General features: G+C 39.0%; 1 long non-coding RNA gene across 4 annotated transcripts in view; it reads right to left on the bottom strand.

Annotated features, from left to right (window-relative positions):
• Positions 1 to 7,943, bottom strand: part of Gm41436 — an 87,312-nt gene extending 79,369 nt beyond the window's left edge. For all 4 annotated transcript variants that reach the window (XR_875990.1, XR_875989.1, XR_001782013.1 and 1 more), the window contains exon 1: positions 7,822 to 7,943. This is a non-coding gene — a long non-coding RNA (predicted gene, 41436). The remainder of the gene's footprint in view (positions 1 to 7,821) is intronic.
• Between the last annotated feature and the right edge of the window lie 13,549 nt (positions 7,944 to 21,492).

Genomic DNA, 21,492 nt, shown 5'->3' with positions numbered 1-21,492 from the left:
CAAAATCAGAAATGAAAAGGGAGACATAACAACAGATCCTGAAGAAATCCAAAACACCATCAGATCCTTCTACAAAAGGCTATACTCAACAAAACTGGAAAACCTGGACGAAATGGACAAATTTCTGGACAGATACCAGGTACCAAAGTTGAATCAGGATCAAGTTGACCATCTAAACAGTCCCATATCACCTAAAGAAATAGAAGCAGTTATTAATAGTCTCCCAACCAAAAAAAGCCCAGGACCAGATGGGTTTAGTGCAGAGTTCTATCAGACCTTCAAAGAAGATCTAATTCCAATTCTGCACAAACTATTTCACAAAATAGAAGTAGAAGGTACTCTACCCAACTCATTTTATGAAGCCACTATTACTCTGATACCTAAACCACAGAAAGATCCAACAAAGATAGAGAACTTCAGACCAATTTCTCTTATGAATATCGATGCAAAAATCCTCAATAAAATTCTCGCTAACCGAATCCAAGAACACATTAAAGCAATCATCCATCCTGACCAAGTAGGTTTTATTCCAGGGATGCAGGGATGGTTTAATATACGAAAATCCATCAATGTAATCCATTATATAAACAAACTCAAAGACAAAAACCACATGATCATCTCGTTAGATGCAGAAAAAGCATTTGACAAGATCCAACACCCATTCATGATAAAAGTTTTGGAAAGATCAGGAATTCAAGGCCCATACCTAAACATGATAAAAGCAATCTACAGCAAACCAGTAGCCAACATCAAAGTAAATGGAGAGAAGCTGGAAGCAATCCCACTAAAATCAGGGACTAGACAAGGCTGCCCACTTTCTCCCTACCTTTTCAACATAGTACTTGAAGTATTAGCCAGAGCAATTCGACAACAAAAGGAGATCAAGGGGATACAAATTGGAAAAGAAGAAGTCAAAATATCACTTTTTGCAGATGATATGATAGTATATATAAGTGACCCTAAAAATTCTACCAGAGAACTCCTAAACCTGATAAACAGCTTCGGTGAAGTAGCTGGATATAAAATAAACTCAAACAAGTCAATGGCCTTTCTCTATACAAAGAATAAACAGGCTGAGAAAGAAATTAGGGAAACAACACCCTTCTCAATAGTCACAAATAATATAAAATATCTTGGCGTGACTCTAACTAAGGAGGTGAAAGATCTGTATGATAAAAACTTCAAATCTCTGAAGAAAGAAATTAAAGAAGATCTCAGAAGATGGAAAGATCTCCCATGCTCATGGATTGGCAGGATCAACATTGTAAAAATGGCTATCTTGCCAAAAGCAATCTACAGATTCAATGCAATCCCCATCAAAATTCCAACTCAATTCTTCAACGAATTGGAAGGAGCAATTTGCAAATTTGTCTGGAATAACAAAAAACCTAGGATAGCAAAAAGTCTTCTCAAGGATAAAAGAACTTCTGGCGGAATCACCATGCCAGACCTAAAGCTTTACTACAGAGCAATTGTGATAAAAACTGCATGGTACTGGTATAGAGACAGACAAGTAGACCAATGGAATAGAATTGAAGATCCAGAAATGAACCCACACACCTATGGTCACTTGATCTTCGACACGGGAGCTAAAACCATCCAGTGGAAGAAAGACAGCATTTTCAACAATTGGTGCTGGCACAACTGGTTGTTATCGTGTAGAAGAATGCGAATCGATCCATACTTATCTCCTTGTACTAAGGTCAAATCTAAGTGGATCAAGGAACTTCACATAAAACCAGAGACACTGAAACTTATAGAGGAGAAAGTGGGGAAAAGCCTTGAAGATATGGGCACAGGGGAAAAATTCCTGAACAGAACAGCAATGGCTTGTGCTGTAAGATCGAGAATCGACAAATGGGACCTAATGAAACTCCAAAGTTTCTGCAAGGCAAAAGACACCGTCAATAAGACAAAAAGACCACCAACAGATTGGGAAAGGATCTTTACCTATCCTAAATCAGATAGGGGACTAATATCCAACATATATAAAGAACTCAAGAAGGTGGACTTCAGAAAATCAAATAACCCCATTAAAAAATGGGGCTCAGAACTGAACAAAGAATTCTCACCTGAGGAATACCGAATGGCAGAGAAGCACTTGAAAAAATGTTCAACATCCTTAATCATCAGGGAAATGCAAATCAAAACAACCCTGAGATTCCACCTCACACCAGTCAGAATGGCTAAGATCAAAAATTCAGGTGACAGCAGATGCTGGCGAGGATGTGGAGAAAGAGGAACACTCCTCCATTGTTGGTGGGAGTGCAGGCTTGTACAACCACTCTGGAAATCAGTCTGGCGGTTCCTCAGAAAACTGGACATAGTACTACCGGAGGATCCAGCAATACCTCTCCTGGGCATATATCCAGAAGATGCCCCAACAGGTAAGAAGGACACATGCTCCACTATGTTCATAGCAGCCTTATTTATAATAGCCAGAAGCTGGAAAGAACCTAGATGCCCCTCAACAGAGGAATGGATACAGAAAATGTGGTACATCTACACAATGGAGTACTACTCAGCTATTAAAGAGAATGAATTTATGAAATTCCTAGCCAAATGGATGGACCTGGAGGGCATCATCCTGAGTGAGGTAACACATTCACAAAGAAACTCACACAATATGTATTCACTGATAAGTGGATATTAGCCCCAAACCTAGGATACCCAAGATATAAGATATAATTTGCTAAACACATGAAACTCAAGGAGAATGAAGACTGAAGTGTGGACACTATGCCCCTCCTTAGATTTGGGAACAAAACACCCATGGAAGGAGTTACAGAGACGGAGTTTGGAGCTGAGATGAAAGGATGGACCATGTAGAGACTGCCATAGCCAGGGATCCACCCCATAATCAGCATACAAACGCTGACACCATTGCATACACTAGCAAGATTTTATTGAAAGGACGCAGATGTAGCTGTCTCTTGTGAGACTATGCCGGGGCCCAGCAAACACAGAAGTGGATGCTCACAATCAGCTAATGGATGGATCATAGGGCTCCCAATGGAGGAGCTAGAGAAAGTAGCCAAGGAGCTAAAGGGATCTGCAACCCTATAGGTGGAACAACATTATGAGCTAACCAGTACCCCGGAGCTCTTGACTCTAGCTGCATATATATCAAAAGATGGCCTAGTCGGCCATCACTGGAAAGAGAGGCCCATTGGACTTGCAAACTTTATATGCCCCAGTACAGGGGAATACCAGAGCCAAAAAGGGGGAGTGGGTGGGCAGGGGAGTGGGGGTGGGTGGATATGGGGGACTTTTGGTATAGCATTGGAAATGTAAATGAGTTAAATACCTAATAAAAAATGGAAAAAAAAAAGTTAATGGGTACATTGACCAGTGGTAACCTTACTAGGACTATATGTCATTTATTAACTGAACATTCCAATATCATTAAAGATGTCATAAAGGAAGACTTCACTATTCTTAAAGAATAGTCATATTCTAGTTGATTCCTTCATTGTAACACATTTCCAAATAAGACCAGTTAATAGGATGTGTGGATCATCCTATCCACTCTTGGTTTAACCAATTCTCACACAATTACCAAGGGACTTTAGGAAATGCTTTTGTGATAATAATGTCATAATGATCAACTCTAAGATTCTCTCTCTCCCTCTCCATTTTTCTTTTTTTAGTGTACAGAATATAATAATATGTTTTTCAGTCTATGGCAACTTATGGTTGATTTGAAAGCATAAATATATGTTAAAATCATAACACAAGATTTTTAGCTTATGTTTGAATTATGATTGAAGCAAAAATGGCTATAGATGATCAAAAATATGCCACCCCAAAATGTAAAAATGGGGCAATAGAATACTTTACCTCAAAATAAGTTTCCTTGGCATAAGGAATATTTATAGTTGATTATTTTAAAAGAATTTAGTTACATAATAACTTTGAAAACTGCAGTGGATTTAACAGATTGGTTGAATATGCATCTTCCTTTATCAGTGCTCCATTCTCCAGGAAGAGAAGATGGCTCCAAGTCATGGTTGTCAGTGAAAAAGACACTATGCCCAGTCTACAAGAAGCATCTTTTGAGGGCCAGTGAGATGTCTATTCCAGTGGAGGCAGGTGGTGTCAAACATGAACATCTTAGGTATATCACATAGACTCAAATGGTGGAGAAAGAGAACTGACTTCTCCAAGTTGTCCTCTGATCACCACAAGTCTACAACAAATAAATATAAGCAACGCATTTCTCTTTACTTTTCCTGGATGCTTCTCTTTTAACTGTTCATTCTTTATGAAACTGGAGACTGGAGCTAAGCCATATAATTTACTTATTTCATTGGGTATCTCCCATGTATACATGAGATATCTCCATTATTTGGGTTCTATACATATTTTTCTTATCAGACAGCCACTTCAAACAAGAGCCATTAATACAAACAGAAAGACACTTTCCCTTTTTTACAAGATCTAATAAGATTTAAAAAGCAATCAGCTGAAAGAATAGTAATTCTCCTTTAGAACAATTGATGTATAAATTTCTTTCCAGTGTTTTCAGCAAATATTGCCAGATGAGTGGAATGCATCTTGGCTTCTGAGGTAATAAGAGTAAGGAGCCATTGTGTTTAGAAAGAAAATTAAATACTGAGCCTACAGAAAATGAGTATATTTTGCAGTCTTTCTTCCATGACTGAGCAGAGGTGCTATTAACTCTGAGCCAGTCTTTATGATGTTTCCTTTTATTCAGTGATAGAGATGAAGTACACTAAACATTTTCTCTGCATATGCAATGTGTAAAACTGTAGATTGCTAATCTAGGTATCCTGACAACTTTCTTTGGTCTCAAAAATTTCTTCAACTATGACAACGACTATCATGTAAGTGTCTGCTTCCTGATGCTAGAGATGTATTTCTATGTTGCTTCACAGTCACAGCACACAGATCCTTTAAGATAGAATTCGGGGTGTTACCAAAACTTTGAGAATCAATTTTTGCAAGCAGCTTAACACACAGTGTGCTCTAGAATAGTTTATTTTTCGTTATGAATATTCTGTCTCTGTGAAAATGGCTTGCATCAAGGAGTGTTAAACTGCTTCTTAGGGAAGTTTTCTCTACACTAACCCCTCACAGGCCAGCTTTGCCCCATAAAGGATCCTACTCCGAAGCAAGGAGAAATCATGGTGCTCAGAACGAGTCCTTAACACAAATACTCAAGGAAGGTACCTAGGAGCTACTGTTGATTCCAAAGCTGGGGCAATGCAATGCATACGAGACTGGGGTAGATGAGCCTGCATGAAGTTGGCATGACATAGTGAGGGATGAAGGCAGAGAAAGAGGAAGGAGGGAACAAAGCTGAGGCATGCTACCTGCTACAAACCTGAAGAGGATTCTAATAGACAAATACGAGACAAATTTGACCACCAAAATAATTAAATATAATAACAAATAATAAAACATTCCAATTACATTTATTTATTGTATACATTTTATTATTAAAAACCTTGGAAATAAGTAAAAGCATAACATAGTCTAATTAGTCAGACCAAGGGTCTATACAACTTGATGAACTTGTATCCAGGTAGAACTGGCATCCAAAATGGAAGTGGTACAGTTTCACATTAGCTTTGACACTTTCAAAATTAAATATGTCTTATGTTCTTATCCATGACCAAACTAAGAATAATGCATGGAATAATTAGCTCTACGAAGTCAGTTGGTTTTATATCATCTTTTATGACTCATATCCATTGCCTGAATTCAGTCCTGCTCCTTCCTTTATATTTAGCCTTTTGTGGTTTTCTTTTTCTCATAACTGTACTATACTCAGATATAGCTTTCTCTACATATGTTGTTGGATAGATTCCACGTAACAGAGACAACATGCAGCTCATTTCTTTCTGAGATTGTGTGATGATTCATATTATACATTCTAACTCTATCCATTTTCTTGAGAAATTTTAAACTTCACTTCTCTTAAGAGATGAGTAATATTATAGTATATGTATATGTATGCTAGATATTTATTATGTGTTCATTTGTTGATGAACAACATGGTTGATTCCTGCATGTATGAAATATAAGAATTTATAAAAGATAAACAAGAGATTTCTAGTCATAAAGAATACATATATATTAAATCACATATATTTACTATAGTAATTTCTGTAAAATGTTTATCTTATGATTTGCATGAAGAGGTTCAGTCTTTCTTTACCAAATCATTCACATTGTTTCTCTTATTTTATTATACACACACTGTTGTTATGGCCATAAAGAGTAATAAGACATATTCAGAGACTTGAAGCCAACTAAAATTCTGTGAATGGCAATCGTCATGATTAAGAAAAGGTTTGTAATTTATTTCTTTTTTCTTATTATTAAAAAAATTATTTATTGTTAAAAACTTTATGTCTTATTATTAAAACATAAATGAGTTTAAATAGATGTGAAATCATGTTCTCTTCTATCATTAATCCTAGATATATACCTTGTAGTTGGTGACAATTTACTTTATTAAAGTATGATGTTAATCTCACAGTGCATTGATAGAATAATATATTAACTAAAACAGCAAGTGTAAATTGTTGTGAACAAAGAGTCCTGTTTCTGAATTATGTTTTTGTCATTCTGTGTTTTGGACATCTGTGCGAGTTTACGAATGAATTACTGAACTACACTGACTTTGGGAGGTAACAAAAGGAGGGACATATAGTTTGACCTTGCTCAGGTACTGCCCTGTCTTCTACGCATGCACAACCATTCAACCCTCCACACCTCACTGGCTCCAGAGATGAAGCACTGGAGAAAGAGGAAGGCAAAGGAAACTGAAGACTGCCCAAGATCATTGACCAAGGGCAGAGACTGAGAATCAGAAACACTTCTGCCTACACTTGACTCCCCCATGTGGTCAAAAATAGTTTTAAGCTTCTGTAGATGGAATGGCCCCCCCTTCCCCCCCAACTCTCATGATAGCCTATATCCGTACCTGACAATCAATTGTTAAAATAATCTATCAGTTTGTGTTTTCTGTCTTTCAAGCTTATCCAGTTACTAAAGAAACTAATGTGCCATCTGGACACAAATAGATCAAGTCTAATTTTTCTTTTTCCTTCTTTTTTTTTTTAAGTATGGCTGCCCTTCAAATATTTGTTAATATTAAAAAAAAAAAAAACCCACGAAGCCCCCAGAAACCCAAAACATTCATTCTTGGTAACATATCTGCAGAGAAACACATAAGTAATGTCTTTGCTGTCTTGGATTTTGGTATGCTTTTGTTTGGTGATTTTACATTTTTGTATTTAAGATCATGCTTCGTGTATAACCTAGCGGACCACAAACTCACAGTGATCCTCCTGTATCTGCCTCCTGAGTTCTCAAGAGTACTTTCACACCCAGCCTTGGAGTTACAAATTAAGAGAACTTCTCTCTGAACAGGACTAATGTGTGAAATTTTCTTTTGTGAATCATTCAACTCTGTAGCGCTTAAATTTTTCTTCCTGTTAGGGCCATTATACTTTCATCATTTCAAAACCTACTTTTTACTTTTCTTTTTCTTTGTGAGACCTCCATGTTGGCACCACTAAAATCCTTCTCAGAATCTTTGTAGGTTAGTTACCTGCTTTTTGAGTCATCCATCTTGAAATTGTCTTCGTCATGAAATAATTACTAGTTTTAGAAAAGTTGTTTGAGATCGTTTCATCTACTCAGCATGAGAATATAAATATAATTATGCAGAAAGTCAGTGGGATTTATAAAAGTACTGATACTTTTAAGTTTCATTTCTACATCACATGTGGCACAAATACTAATTTTTTAACATTTTTTTAAAGCCCTAAAGTCTCATGCACTTACCTCTGCTGTAGTCAAGCAAGGCGTTGGGTTTTAGGGTAAGAGATGATGCATGGGACTTCTTGTGAAATGAGAAGCTGTTTTCACGAAGGCTGGAGAACAAGTCTTACCAGTTTGTCTACAGCCCTGGGCAGCAGGAGCAACCTCAAAGGACCACAGTGTTCGAGGGTATAATCAGGCCTTACCCACTCACTGAACACAAGAGCAAGACCTGACATTTCCCAATGTGTGAGGGAGATCTCTGTTCCAACCACGAGTTATTACTGCACCCACGTTTCAGGGCAAGCAAATCATTAGTATTATGGGAGCTTGTAAACTCATACAAACAACTAAATCATAATCTTTCAAACTACATGCATAAAAGCCCAATAAGAGGCGCTAAAGATGATGCAGTTGACAAAGCAGGCAGAACACATAATAAATACTGGGGAAGAGTCCAGAAATGAATTATGGGAAATGACACCTGGGACTCAGAAGGGCAACGCTGTTAAAGGTTATTCCGGAATGGAAGTGTTCTAGACGTGTGGATGTATGGGCAAAAGTAGATGGACAAGGCAATTGTGCAGAGGTCCAACACACACTACGAGGGAGCTCCAGATATATCAGTGGACAGAAAAGCTCTGTGGGGAACAGAAAGCCATTTCCTATTGGCCTTTACTCCCTGAACATCCACTTTTGATTTGTTCTCATTTTCGAGTAACTCCAAGTATATTTTCTTGCTGACGTTTGCTCAGGTTTCTGGCTTTATGTGCTTAGGCTATGTTGTATTCTGTGCTGCAACAAAAAGAGGGCCTGATGAAAGGTAAGAGACTGTAGGGCAGGTGTCTCCACCTAGAGCTCCAGCTGAGGACTTCAGGAACTTAATGAAAGCCAGGAAGCAGCAGATCACAGAAGCACTGTCTTCAGCATTTCCTGGACTTTTCACTCCTGCTTTTTGAATCCCACCATATTTTACTTATATAATTTTTACATGCATGTATTTTGCACATATGTATATTTTTACATATATTTTTACATATTTATACACTTTACATGTATTACTTTACATGCATGTAACTTTTGCATATGTGTAATTTACAGGAATTATTTTACATGTATGATAATACATATACGGTGGATCTCATAGAGGAGGCTCATTGATGAGGACACATTCTAACCTACAGCCTGTTTACTGCTACCTCAAGCATCTTTTCTGTGATGAGCTTGGGAATATTGAGGAAGGAATGCTGGAGAGCTTCTACCTACATCTTTCAACCACTTCTAGTAAGCAAGTGAATCAGGCCCTCACTTGATGATGCATGCGGTCACCTGAGGCACCTTAGGGAAGGCCAGTCAGCCACCAAGGTTGGGCAATTTGAGGAGTGGCAACCTATAATAGTAGCATTCTGATGATGGGGTCAACCAGAAATGAATTCCCAGAAGGCTGATGTCATTTAAAACGTCAACTGTCCAAGTATGAAAAAAAAAAAAATAAATAAAAAAGGAAAACGAAAAAGAAAGAAAAGAAAGATGTGAGAACCGACCTGCTCTTCTTGGCACAGAATCAGAGTTTCTATGTGCCACAAAGGGAAGTGGTGTTTCCCCAGCTCCTGAGAAGTTCCCTCTGTCTGGAGGCAGGGCTGTTGGAATAGAATGCCTTTGCCCCTGACTTTTAAAGTTACAAAGAATTGCCAGGTCTAGTTCCAAAGTAGGTCTTCATAAATGATAGACAAGAGACCTGGATGGATCAGAAAATGGCTCTCACACAGGAATTAGACAACCCAAAGTCAAATTCCTCAGCCAGTATTTCAGTCTGACTTAATTTCTAATATCTTCAAATTTCTCTGGAGAGAGGCTTTGCGGCTGAGAAATGATAAGCAATCCTCTTTGCAACAGAACAGAAATTTTGTAGGAGTCAAATAGAACTATGTACTCACCAGCTAGTCTCAAACAATCCATATAGCTAACAAAGACAATTGTCAAAATGTAAGTCCTGATTTGGTTCATCTGGGGTAGGGCCTGGGACCCTGCATTTCCGTTAGGTCCTCCAAACGTTTCATGAGACTGGTCTATGGGGCAGTTTGAATAGTTTTGTGTTAGTGTTCAAAGTATCATATATTAGCTAGTTTTCCATTTCTTGTAAGCTCCCCACTTCATAATTCTAATTCCAAGTCTGCACATTAATTAACATATTCAGTAATAATACAAATGTGCACCCAGAATAGAGAGCCCCACTTATAACTACGCCAACTGCTTAAAAGCTGTTTTTGCATAAAAGCTGAATGGGGGGAATTATTTCTTTATTTTAGAATTTGCATAAAATACACAATTGTCTCTGTGTAAAGAACTAAAGGACAGTAATGAAACAAAAAGTGTTTGAAACAGAGTAGCTTGCAAAAGCATAAGAGGTGGTGGAGTATTTTATAAAACTCAAGCCTTAGAAGTTATCCTATATTATTTATATGCTCTTCATTTTACTACTTTATACATGTGCACAGTATTTCACATCTATTTTTATTATTTCTAGGCCACATTCACATATGAAAACTAATTTATTCTTTAGAAAACTTCATACTGAGTATTACTTGTCCTGTTATATAAGTGACATTAGAACCTGACTGTTTGAAGTGAGTTGCTCAAAGTCACACCGATGCAGCACCAAGATGAAATGTTCTGAAGCCTGGACCAATGATCTCTCATCTCTCTCATCCGCTGTGCTTACACTCCAGAAGTTTCACTTAGGTTTACTGAACCCTAGTTATGAATAAAGGGCCCCAGGAACAGAGTGTAAGAGGTGATGCACATCACAGATCCAGCTGCTGCCAGAGAAATGGAGAGACACAGCCCTTAGATGTCTGTCCCTCCAATCAGATGAAAAGATACTCCAACCCTGATGACTCATTTGCTTGTTTCACCTCCAGCCAAGAATACAATGTTCTATTCCTTCTGGAATGTTCAGAGATGAGAGCACCTGGGGAGTGGAGGACAACTTGACTGCTAAAATTATCCAACATGGGGGCCTGCTTTTCTGCTTGCATCTCCTTCTTACTTACTTTGTGCTGCTTGTGTGCACTCCCACTCATGAGCTCAATCTCACTCCTTGTTCATATGTCACTCAAATATGTGCACAGTCTACAAAAATTAACATCAGAGGTGTTTGCTTGCCTCTTATTCAGTCTGTTTTGATAGCTCTGCAAATGGCACGCTGCTCCTTTTACATTCTAGGCAAGTTCCCTGCCATTAAGCTACATGCCCAGCCCTTGGATTTTGACCTCCTTACATAGCTCAAAGACTGGCCTTTAATCCACTGTGGATTCTTCTCTTAACTCCCAGGGCTTGGTATTATTCAACTAGAACTGAAATGAAGGATTGTCTGTGGGCAGACACAAAAGGGCTTCATTTGAATCGAATGACTGGGAATGGGTATAATGGACATAGAGTGAACATAATATTCAAATTGGTGTGCTGTGACTATCAGATCAAATTTCACTTTAGCCATGTGATCCTGAAAGTTCACTAAACTGTTACTCTCTCACCTGAAAAACAAATATTTTGCCCAACTCATAGTACTGCTTTGAAAAGTGAATGAAATGGCATAGTAAAAGTGCTTTCAGGCTCAGGAGAACTGTGCCAGTGTCTTTGTCTTTATTTCACAAATAATTAACTTTAAGTTGGAAGAAGCTACTGGAAATCCAAGGCATGGCTTATGATTACTCTGCATTTTCTGACTTACTAATATGGACTTGGCAACAGCATTATTAAAAACACCATGGAAAAAATGTGAGAAAAATAAGAGATTTATGATGCCATCTAAGTTGATATAATCCAGACAATAAAAGTATTCACTAAGAGCTGTCAACACCATAGCTTCATGAATTCCAGATGCCAAGAGCTAAGTTTGAGCTTGGGAAAGTTCATTGTGAATGGTGAGTGTTTCTGCAGCAGTATTAAATGAAGTAGCTCAACTATCCAAACTTCGAAGGGGAAGAAAATGATTCACTCTCTAGAATGAGGATCTGGACACAGACATACCTACCAGGGCCCCTGGAAGTTAGTCTAAAACCCCAACCTGCCCTTCCCTTCCTACTAATCACATTCTGTTGGTGTGAGTACAAAGAATGCTTCCTGATTCTGGCCTTGGGGCATTCTGCGGTTTTTCTCTTTGTTCACCTAACCCCTGTCACATGGGCAACTGCAACAGCCAAGTGATTAAGAACATCTAGTAAGATTTGGGGAGCTACAGTAACCTCCATTATCTGCAATTTTCCACTTATATCTTGTAAGAGTATGGTGCTTATACCCAAGTTATAGAAGCAAAGGCTCCACTATGTAAGTCTATTATTTAATAAAGGATCTTTGGAGGGTCAGAGAGGCACAGACTCTGGATATCTTTGGTATTGTATCCCAATTACTATTAGAAAACCTTATTTCTTTCTTGAAGTCTCTCTCACATTTTTCAAAATATTTTACTTTAATTTCATGGTCTATTTAAAAATGTCTTAAACCATTTAGATCTAGCCTCAAAACAGTTTCAGGAAAATGAAAATACTATAGTCCAGAATTACAATGAAAAGAAAAGATTGTACATTTACAGCCATGAATACATGTGGGTGTTTATATGAATAAAGGCATAAAATGAGATGAAATGATTTATGGAGTTTTGACACATGATGCTTACTTGTTTTTGAGGCAGGGTCTTGCTGTGCACACAAGGCTCCATTGGAACTCCTGGAGATCCTTTTGAGTGCTGGGCTTGAAGATCTGTACCATCACTGAAATTGAAGACAAGTGCACCATGCTTGAAAATTCACACGATATCTAACAATATGTCTTCCACATTTTTTAATTTGTAAAACTTTTTCTTTTACCTAAGACAATCCATGAATTTACAATAGTGTTTTTTTTTTCTAAAACACTGTTTTTTCTAAAATACATGAAACCTAGTGTGTGTGGCCCTGAAAGGCAGTCTGTTTAGGTTAAATGAGGCTTGATCTGGAGACCCAGTAGGAAACTGTACAGTAGAAATGGAACAGTGAGCCACGTTTCGATGGACAGGTGCCTGGCACCAAGAGACCCCAACTCCATAATTTTGTGACTATAAGTCACACAATGTTTCAAGCTTCTGGCATTCTGGCTAGACTCCTCCCCAACAGTTACCTGACTATAGCCAAGTATGCTCCTCCCAACAGTTATCTAGCAACAGCAAGTTAGCCCAGACCACTATAAAAGGGGCTGCTTGCCCCCCCCCCCATTTAAGCTTTCACCTTACTCTGAACTCTAGCCCTCCTTGCCCCTTCTCTCCACATGGCCATGGCTGGCCTCTCTCTTTCTTTCTACCTTCTCTCTTTCTCTCTGCCTTTCTAAAATAAACCTCTAAAACCATAGACTATCTCTGCTCATCAAGGCCTGCCATACTTGAAGGATGGGATAGGCTTTCCCCTAAAGAGCCACGTCTAACCTCCCACCAGAAGGCCTTCCTGCACTCTAGCCATGGACTAGACAAAGGACTCTCACCTGCATGGGAACTACCCAGCACCCCCTCTCTCCCTGCCCTGTCCTCTCTTCAGCCCCGAGGCTGGCCAGGGCACCACCCAGAGCTCCCATTTTGTTCTCAGCGCTTCCATGGTGTCCAACTGTGTCTGGGATGCCCAAGACTGAGAACCTGTTATCCCTGGCCTCCGTGAGGCCCAGAGACCTCAGGCTGCCCCTTGGCCAACCTCTGGTGGGCTGGGTTCAGTGGCTTCCCACAGAAGTCATCTTCATAAGAAAAAACAAAGAGAGAGTGAGAAAAATTTCTCAAGAAAGGAGCCACCATTTTAGCTGCTGTCATTGTTGTCTTTTGGTGGCCATGCACGTCTCTGCCCTGCCCATCTTTAATGTGCTGATACACTACACAGCCCTGGCTGTCTGAGCCATGGTTCATAGCAAACTATGTGTAGACATGGATGTTTCACTAAGTTGGTCTTTATTAGAAAACTAATGGACAACACAAATCAAATCCAACTGTGTACTCACTAGTGATTGGAATCAGCACAGAATTTTCAATTTGTTCCAGGAACCCCTTTCCTTAGGGAAGAAAGAACTTTCTTACCTCAATTACACTGTCATCTTCTGAAAACCAGAGTAGCCCATCTTATCATCCCCCAGAAGTCATCCTAGCTGTGGGTGAAGGGTAATATGAGGAGGCTCTGTTTTTTGTTTGTTTGTTTGTTTTAATTGCTCAGTTGCTAGAGCAATAAGTGTACTTGAGAATCAGTCTAAACTACAGTGTGGTCCTCGACCTATCACTTATCATCCATGCATTAGGAATAAGAGAGTTAACAGTTCTCTGCTTCAAAGACATGTGGAAAAGGGGGAAACCACAACTTCCTTCAGTAATGTTCATGAGACAAATGAAGTAACATAGGTGAACTATACATTGCTCACTCTGACAAAGACTCTGTCAAGGGTTAGTGCATGTGAGTATTTGAAATGCAGTTATTAAACTGCATTCTGGGAGTATTATCTTATTTAGTTTTAATTAAGCTGCATTCATCTCTATGCAAAAAGTGAAGGGCTGCCTAGCCCATGTTTCCTGACTTGAGTTGGTCCCTTTGGTAAAATCTTTGTATCAGAAACCCAATTGCCATTCTGTTACTGCTTGCTTGTCCTGAGGAGTAAATGTGAAAGCAGAACTATACTCTGTTTAATTTTCCAGGGCTAAAAACAAAAATGCACCTTTCTAGGGACTGCTCTTTGGTGACACATGCAAGCATATTTTACCACCAACAGACACTGAGCACTTCTCAGCTCAGGACAGTAAAATCCCTTCAAATAATATGACAATGTTTTTCAGAATATAAGTAACAGTGACATGAATACGCATTTTACCTTTTTATGGCTTAGATTTAAATGCATCCACAGTGAAATTTAAATTTTATTTTATATATGTTTAAATCATCCCTCAACTATTGTAAGAGTGCAATAGTTTCTGCTAGATTCATTTACTAATTCTTTTCTTGTTTTGGTAAGTTTTTTTTTGTTTTTGGATTGCTTTTATTGAAATAGATATTTTTCATATAGTAATATATCCTGATTATGGATTCTTCTCCCTCTGAAGCTCCAGTTTCTTCCCACCTTCCCTCCCATTCAGATCCACTGTTTCTGGTCCATATTGGAGAATAAACAGGCTTCTAAAAGACAATCATTAAATAAGATAGAACAACTAACACACCAAAACAGGACACAAAAAAAAGGAAAGAGGCCAAGAAAAGACACACAAACCAAAATACAACAACAGATATCCCACTTGTTTGTACACTCAGAATCCCCTTATAAAACCAAACTATAAGCTATCATATATATGTAAAGGACTTATAAAGTGAAAAAAGAAAACATATATATTATAAAGGAGAGTGTAGCCCGCCAGCACTGGGGTAGCTAGGGCGCAGAGTCGGCTGACACCCGCAAGCTACCCACAAGACCTGCCACGGGATCTTAAGACCTCTGGTGAGTGAAACACACCTGCTGCTCCAATCCAATCGCATGAGACCTGAGACTGCAATAATTAGGGAAGCAGAAAACCTGGCCTGATCAGGGCACAAGTCCCTTCCGGTCCACGCCAGCACAGGGGTACCTTGGGCGTGGAGTCTGAAGACACCCATAAGGTATACACAGGACCCTCCACGGGATCTTAAGACCTCTGTGAGTGGATCACAACTTCTGCCAGGAGGCAGGTTCAAACACCAGATATCTGGGCACCTTCCCTTCAAGAGGAGAGCCTACCTGTAGAGAGAACTCTGAACACTGAAACTCGGGAAAGAGCTAGTCTCCAGGTCTGCTGATAGAGGCTAACATAAACACCCAAGGAACAAGATCTAACCAGAGATAACTACAACAACTAACTCCAGAGATTACCAGATGACAAAAGGCAAACATAAGAATCTTACTAACAGAAACCAAGACCACTCACCATCAGCAGAATGCAGCACTCCCACCCCACCCAGTCCTAGGCACCCCAACACACCTGAAAAACTAGACCCAGATTTAAAAGCATATTTCATGATGATGGTAGAGGACATCAAGAAGGACTTTAATAACTCACTTAAAGAAATACAGGAGAACACTGCTAAAGAGGTAGAAGACCTTAAAGAGGAAGCACAAAAATCCCTTAAAGTATTGCAAGAAAACACAACCAAACAGGTGATGGAATTGAATAAAACCATCCAAGACCTAAAAAGGGAAGTAGACACAATAAAGAAAACCCAAAGTGAGGCAATGCTGGAGATAGAACACCTAGGAAAGAAATCTGAAACCATAGATACAAACATCAGCAACAGAATACAAGAGATGGAAGAGAGAATCTCAGGTGCAGAAGATCCCATAGAGAACATTGGTACAACAATCAAAGAAAATACAAAATGCGAAAAGATTCTAACTCAAAACATCCAGGAAATCCAGGGCACAATAGGAAGACCAAACCTACAGAAAATAGGAGTAGATGAGAATGAAGATTTTCAACTTAAAAGACCAGCAAATATCTTCAACAAAATTATAGAAGAAAACTTCCCAAACCTAAAGAAAGAGATGCCCATGAACATACAAGAAGCCTACAGAACTCCAAATAGACTGGACCAGAAAGGAAATTCCTACCAACACATAATAATCAGAACAACAAATGCACTAAAGATAGAATATTAAAAGCAGTAAGGGAAAAAGGTCAAGTAACATAAAGGCAGGCCTATCAGAATTACACCAGACTTTTCACCAGAGACTATGAAAGCCAGAAGAGCCTGGACAGATGTTATACAGACACTAAGAGAACACAAATGCCAGCCCAGGCTACTATACCCAGTCCAGCAATACCTCTTCTGGGCATATATCCAGAAAATGTTCGAACCGGTAAGGACACACGCTCTACTATGTTCATAGCAGCCTTATGTATAATAGCCAGGAGCTGGAAAGAACCCAGATGCCCCTCAACAGAGGAATGGATACAGAAAATGTGGTACATTTACACAATGGAGTACTACTCAGCTATTAAAAAGAATGAATTTATGAAATTCCTAGGCAAATGGATGGACCTGGAGGGCATCATCCTGAGTGAAGTAACCCAATCATAAAGGAACTCAAACAATATGTACTCACTGATAAGTGGATATTAGCCCAGAAACTTAGGATACCGAAGACATAAGATACAATTTGCTAAATGCATGAAACTCAAGAAGAACAAAGACCAAAGTGTGGACACTTTGCCCCTTCTTAGAATTGGGAACAAAACACCCATGGAAGGAGTTACAGAGACAAAGTTTTGAGCTGTGACGAAAGGATGGACCATCTAGAGACTGCCATATGCAGGGATCCATCCCATAATCAGCCTCCAAACGCTGACACCATTGCAGACACAAGATTTTGCTGAAAGGACCCAGATATAGCTGTCTCTTGTGAGACTATGCCAGGGCCTAGCAAACACAGAAGTGGATGCTCACAGTCAGCTATTGGATGGATCACAGGGCCCCCAATGGAGGAGTTAGAGAAAGTACCCAAGGAGCTAAAGGGGTCTACAACCCTATAGGTGGAACAACATTATGAACTAACCAGTACCCCGGAGCCCTTGACTCTAGCTGCATATGTATCAAAAGATGGCCTAGTCGGCCATCACTGGAAAGAGGCCCATTGGACTTGCAAACTTTATATGCCCCAGTACAGGGGAACACCAGAGCCAAAAAGTGGGAGTGGGTGGGTAGGGGGGTGGGGGTGTGGCAGAGTATGGGGGACTTTTGGGATAGCATTGGAAATGTAAATGAGGAAAATACCTAATAAAAAATATAAGTTAAAAAAAAAAGATGAGAGATGTCCAGGTGGTGCTCTGACTCCCCTTTTCTATGATTTTATTTAGATCACCTTCATATATTTTAGGAAGTTTCTGTTATATTAGAACTATCCTTTAATTTTTGCTGTCTCTCCTTGTATTTCCTCCCTCATAACGCTCTTCTCCCCCACCCCTTTTGTTCCTCCTATTCCAATCCATCCATAATTATCTATTCTGTTTTTCTTTCCCAGGGAGATTTACCTACCTCTCTTAATTACTTATTTTATACTTAACCTTGTGGCTCTACAGATGGTAGTTTGGTCATCATTGACTTAACAACTAATATCCACAAATTAACAAATACCAAATTTGTCTGGTTCTGGGTTACCACAATAAAGATAATTTTTTAGTCTTATTCATTTACCTATGAGCCCCAAAATTTCATTTTTAACAGCTGACTAATATTCTATTGTATAAATGTACCATGCTTCATTATCCATTAATCTGTGGAGCAAAAACCAGATTGTTTGTAATTTCTAGCTATTGTAAAAACAGCAGCAATGCACAGAGTGAAGCAAGCTCTCTGCAGTTGGATGAAGCATCCTTTGGGTATATGCTCAAGAGTCATATAGGGGGATCTTGGGTTAGATCATCTCCCATCTTTCTGGGAAACCACCATTTTGATTCCCACCGTGGCTGTACAAGTTTGTACTAACAATGTAGTAGTGTTCCCCTTGCTCTATCTCTTTACCAGCGTGAGCTGTCAGTTATGTTGATTATCTAAGCCATTATTACAGGTGTAAGATAGAAAATCTCAAGTCTTGATTTCTGTTTCTCTGATGGCTATGGATATTGAACATTTCTTTAAGTGTATCTCAGTCATTTGAGATTCCCCCTAAAGAAATGTTCAACATCCATAGTCATCAGGGAAATGCAATTCAAAACAACCCTGAGATTCTACCTCACATCAGTGAGAATGGCTAAGATCAAAAACTTGGTGACAGCAGATGCTGGTGAGAACTTAGAGAAAGACTCTTCCTTTGTTGGTGGGATTGCAAGCTGGTAATCAGTCTGGCAGTTCCTCAGAAAATTGGACATAATATTACCTAGGACCTAGTTATACCACTCCTTGGCATATATCCAAAAGATGCTCCAACATATAACAAGGACACACGCTCCACTATGTTCATAGCAGCCTCATTTATAATAACCAGAAGCTGGAAAGATCCCAGATATCCCTCAACAGTGGAATGGATACAGAAGATGTTGTATATTTATACAATGAATTAAAAACAATGAATTTATGAAATTCTTAGACAAATTGATGGATCTGGAGGATAGTATCCTAAGTGAGGTAACCCGGTCACAAAAAAACACACATGGTATGTTGTTGATAAGTGGATATTAGCCCAAAAGCTTGCAACACCCAAGATACAATTCACAGACCACATGAAGCTCAAGATGAAGGAAGACCAAAGTGTGGGTCCTTTGGTTCTTCTAAGAAGGGGTAACAAAATACTCACGGGAGAAAATAAGGAGGCAAAGTGTGGAGCAAAGACTATAGGAAAGGCCATCCAGAGACTTCCCCACCTGGGGATCCATCCCATATACAGTCATCAAACGCAGACACTATTGTGCATGCCAAGAAGTGCATGCTGGCAGGAGTCTGATATAGCTGTCTCCAGAGAGGCTCTGCCAGAGCCTGACATATACAGAGGTGGATGCTCGCAGCCAACCACTGAAGTGATCACACAGTCCACAATGGAGGAGTTAGATAAAGAACCAAAGGAACTGATGGGGTTTGCCACCCATAGAAAGAACAACAATAACAACCAACCAGAGCTCCCAGGGTCTAAACCATCAACCAAGGAGTACACATGGAGAAACCCATGGCTGCAGCCATATATGTAGCAGAGGATGGCCATATTGGGCATCAATGGGAGAAGAGACCCTTGGTCCTGTGAAGGCTCAATGCCCCAGTGTAGGGGAACACTGGGGAAGGGAGGTGGGAATGGGTGGGTGGATGGAGATATACCTCATAGAAACAGGAGGAGGGGGAATGGGATATGGGGTTTCTGGAGGAGAATTGGGAAAGGGGATAACATTTGAATGTAAGTAAATATAGTATCCAATAATAATAAAAAAAAGAGATTCCCCTATTACAAACTGTATTTGGATATGTTTCCCATTTCTTAATTTGATTATTTAGGAGGTTGATGTCTTAGTTTCTTGATTTTCTTTTTTTCATTTTGGATATTAGTTCTTTATCAGATGTAGAGTTTGTAACAAGCCTTTTGCATTCTGTAGTCTAACACTTCATCTGATTGATGGTGTCCTTTGTCTTAAAGAAGCTTGTCTGTTTAATGAGGTTCCATCGTTGATCTTAGTGCCTGCGGTAACAGGTACTCTGTTCAGAAAGTCTTCTGCAGTGCCAATGAGTTCAAAAATAATCACTAGTTGCTCTTCTGTTAGGTTCTAGTTTTATATTGAAGCCTTTGATACATCTGTATTTGAGTTTTATACAGGGTAATAATTGTAGATCTATTTGGATTCTTCTACAAGGAGCTGTCCATATTGAACAGCACCATTTGTTGAACATGCCGTCTTTTCACCGATGTTTACGTATGGCTTCTTTATTAAAAATCAGGTGTCCATAGATGTATGGATTTATGTATGGGTCTTCAATTTGATTCCTTTGGTCAATGTGTCTCTTTCTCTTCCAATAGCACGATGTTTTTATTACTACAGCTTTCTAGTACAACTTGAAATTAGAGATACCTCCTCCAGCAGTTCTTTGATTATTTAGGATTTTCTTAGCTATCCCTGTGTTTTTGTGTTTCCATATGAAGCTGAGTAATCTCCTGTCAAGATCTGTGGTAAATTGTGTTGGAATTTTGATAGAAATCTTCATTGATTCTGTAAATTGCTTTTGTTAGGCTGTCCGTTTTTACTATGTTAATCCTTCTTATCCATGAGTACAGGAGATCTTTCCATTTTCTATTATATCAGTTCAAGACCTGGAACTGGAAGTAGAATATGTGTGTGTGTGTGTGTGTGTGTGTGTGTGTGTTCATTTATTTAGTTATTTATTTATAAGTTCTGTTCCTCTAGAGATCCCAGGCTTGTGCAATAAGAATCCCCTTCTTTAAGTTAGAGAATTTGTTTTTTTAATGATTCTACTGAAAATATTTTCTGTGCCTTTTTCCTATGCTTTTAATTTTCCCTTATACCTGTTCTCACATTTGGTCTTTTCTTAGCATTCCAGATTTTCTGGAGGTTTTGTGCCAAGATTATTTTAGATTTAACATTTTCTTTGACTGAGATAATTATTCCTTCTATTGTACCTTCAATGCCTGAGCTTCTGTTCCATCTGCTGTGCTCTGTTAGTGAAGCTTACCTCCGGAGGTTCCTCTTTGAGTTCCAAAATTATTCATTACCATCTTTCCCCCAGTTGGGGTTTTCCATATTGACTTTATTTTTATTTCCAGGTCTTGAATTAATTCATTAATTTCCTTCTATTATTTGGGTTTCAATATTTTTCTTTAAGGGTTTATTTGTTTTCTCTTTAATATTTTATCTATCATATATTCATAAAGACTATTTTAAGGCCCTTGCCTTGTGCTTTAGCTGTATTGTAGTACTCAAGGCCTACAATGATATAGATGTGGGGCTCTAGTGAAGACATATTGTCCTGGCTGTAATTTATTGTGTTTATGCTGGTATCTAGGCATCTAGGTTTTGTGATTATCTTAAGTCTAGGTGCAGGAAGTCTGGTCTCATCTTTGTTAGGTGGGTGTTTTGTTCTTGGGTTCTTTTGCCCTCTCTGGTTCTCAGAAGGCTGTGGTGACTTTGTGTTGCCTGACAGAAAATTCTTTTCAGATTTTGATAGGTGTGGGTGCTGGCAG

The sequence above is a fragment of the Mus musculus genome, chromosome 16 (assembly GCF_000001635.26).
Source record: "Mus musculus strain C57BL/6J chromosome 16, GRCm38.p6 C57BL/6J".
NCBI lineage: Eukaryota > Metazoa > Chordata > Mammalia > Rodentia > Muridae > Mus > Mus musculus.
This window is presented reverse-complemented; position numbering and strand designations above follow the sequence as displayed.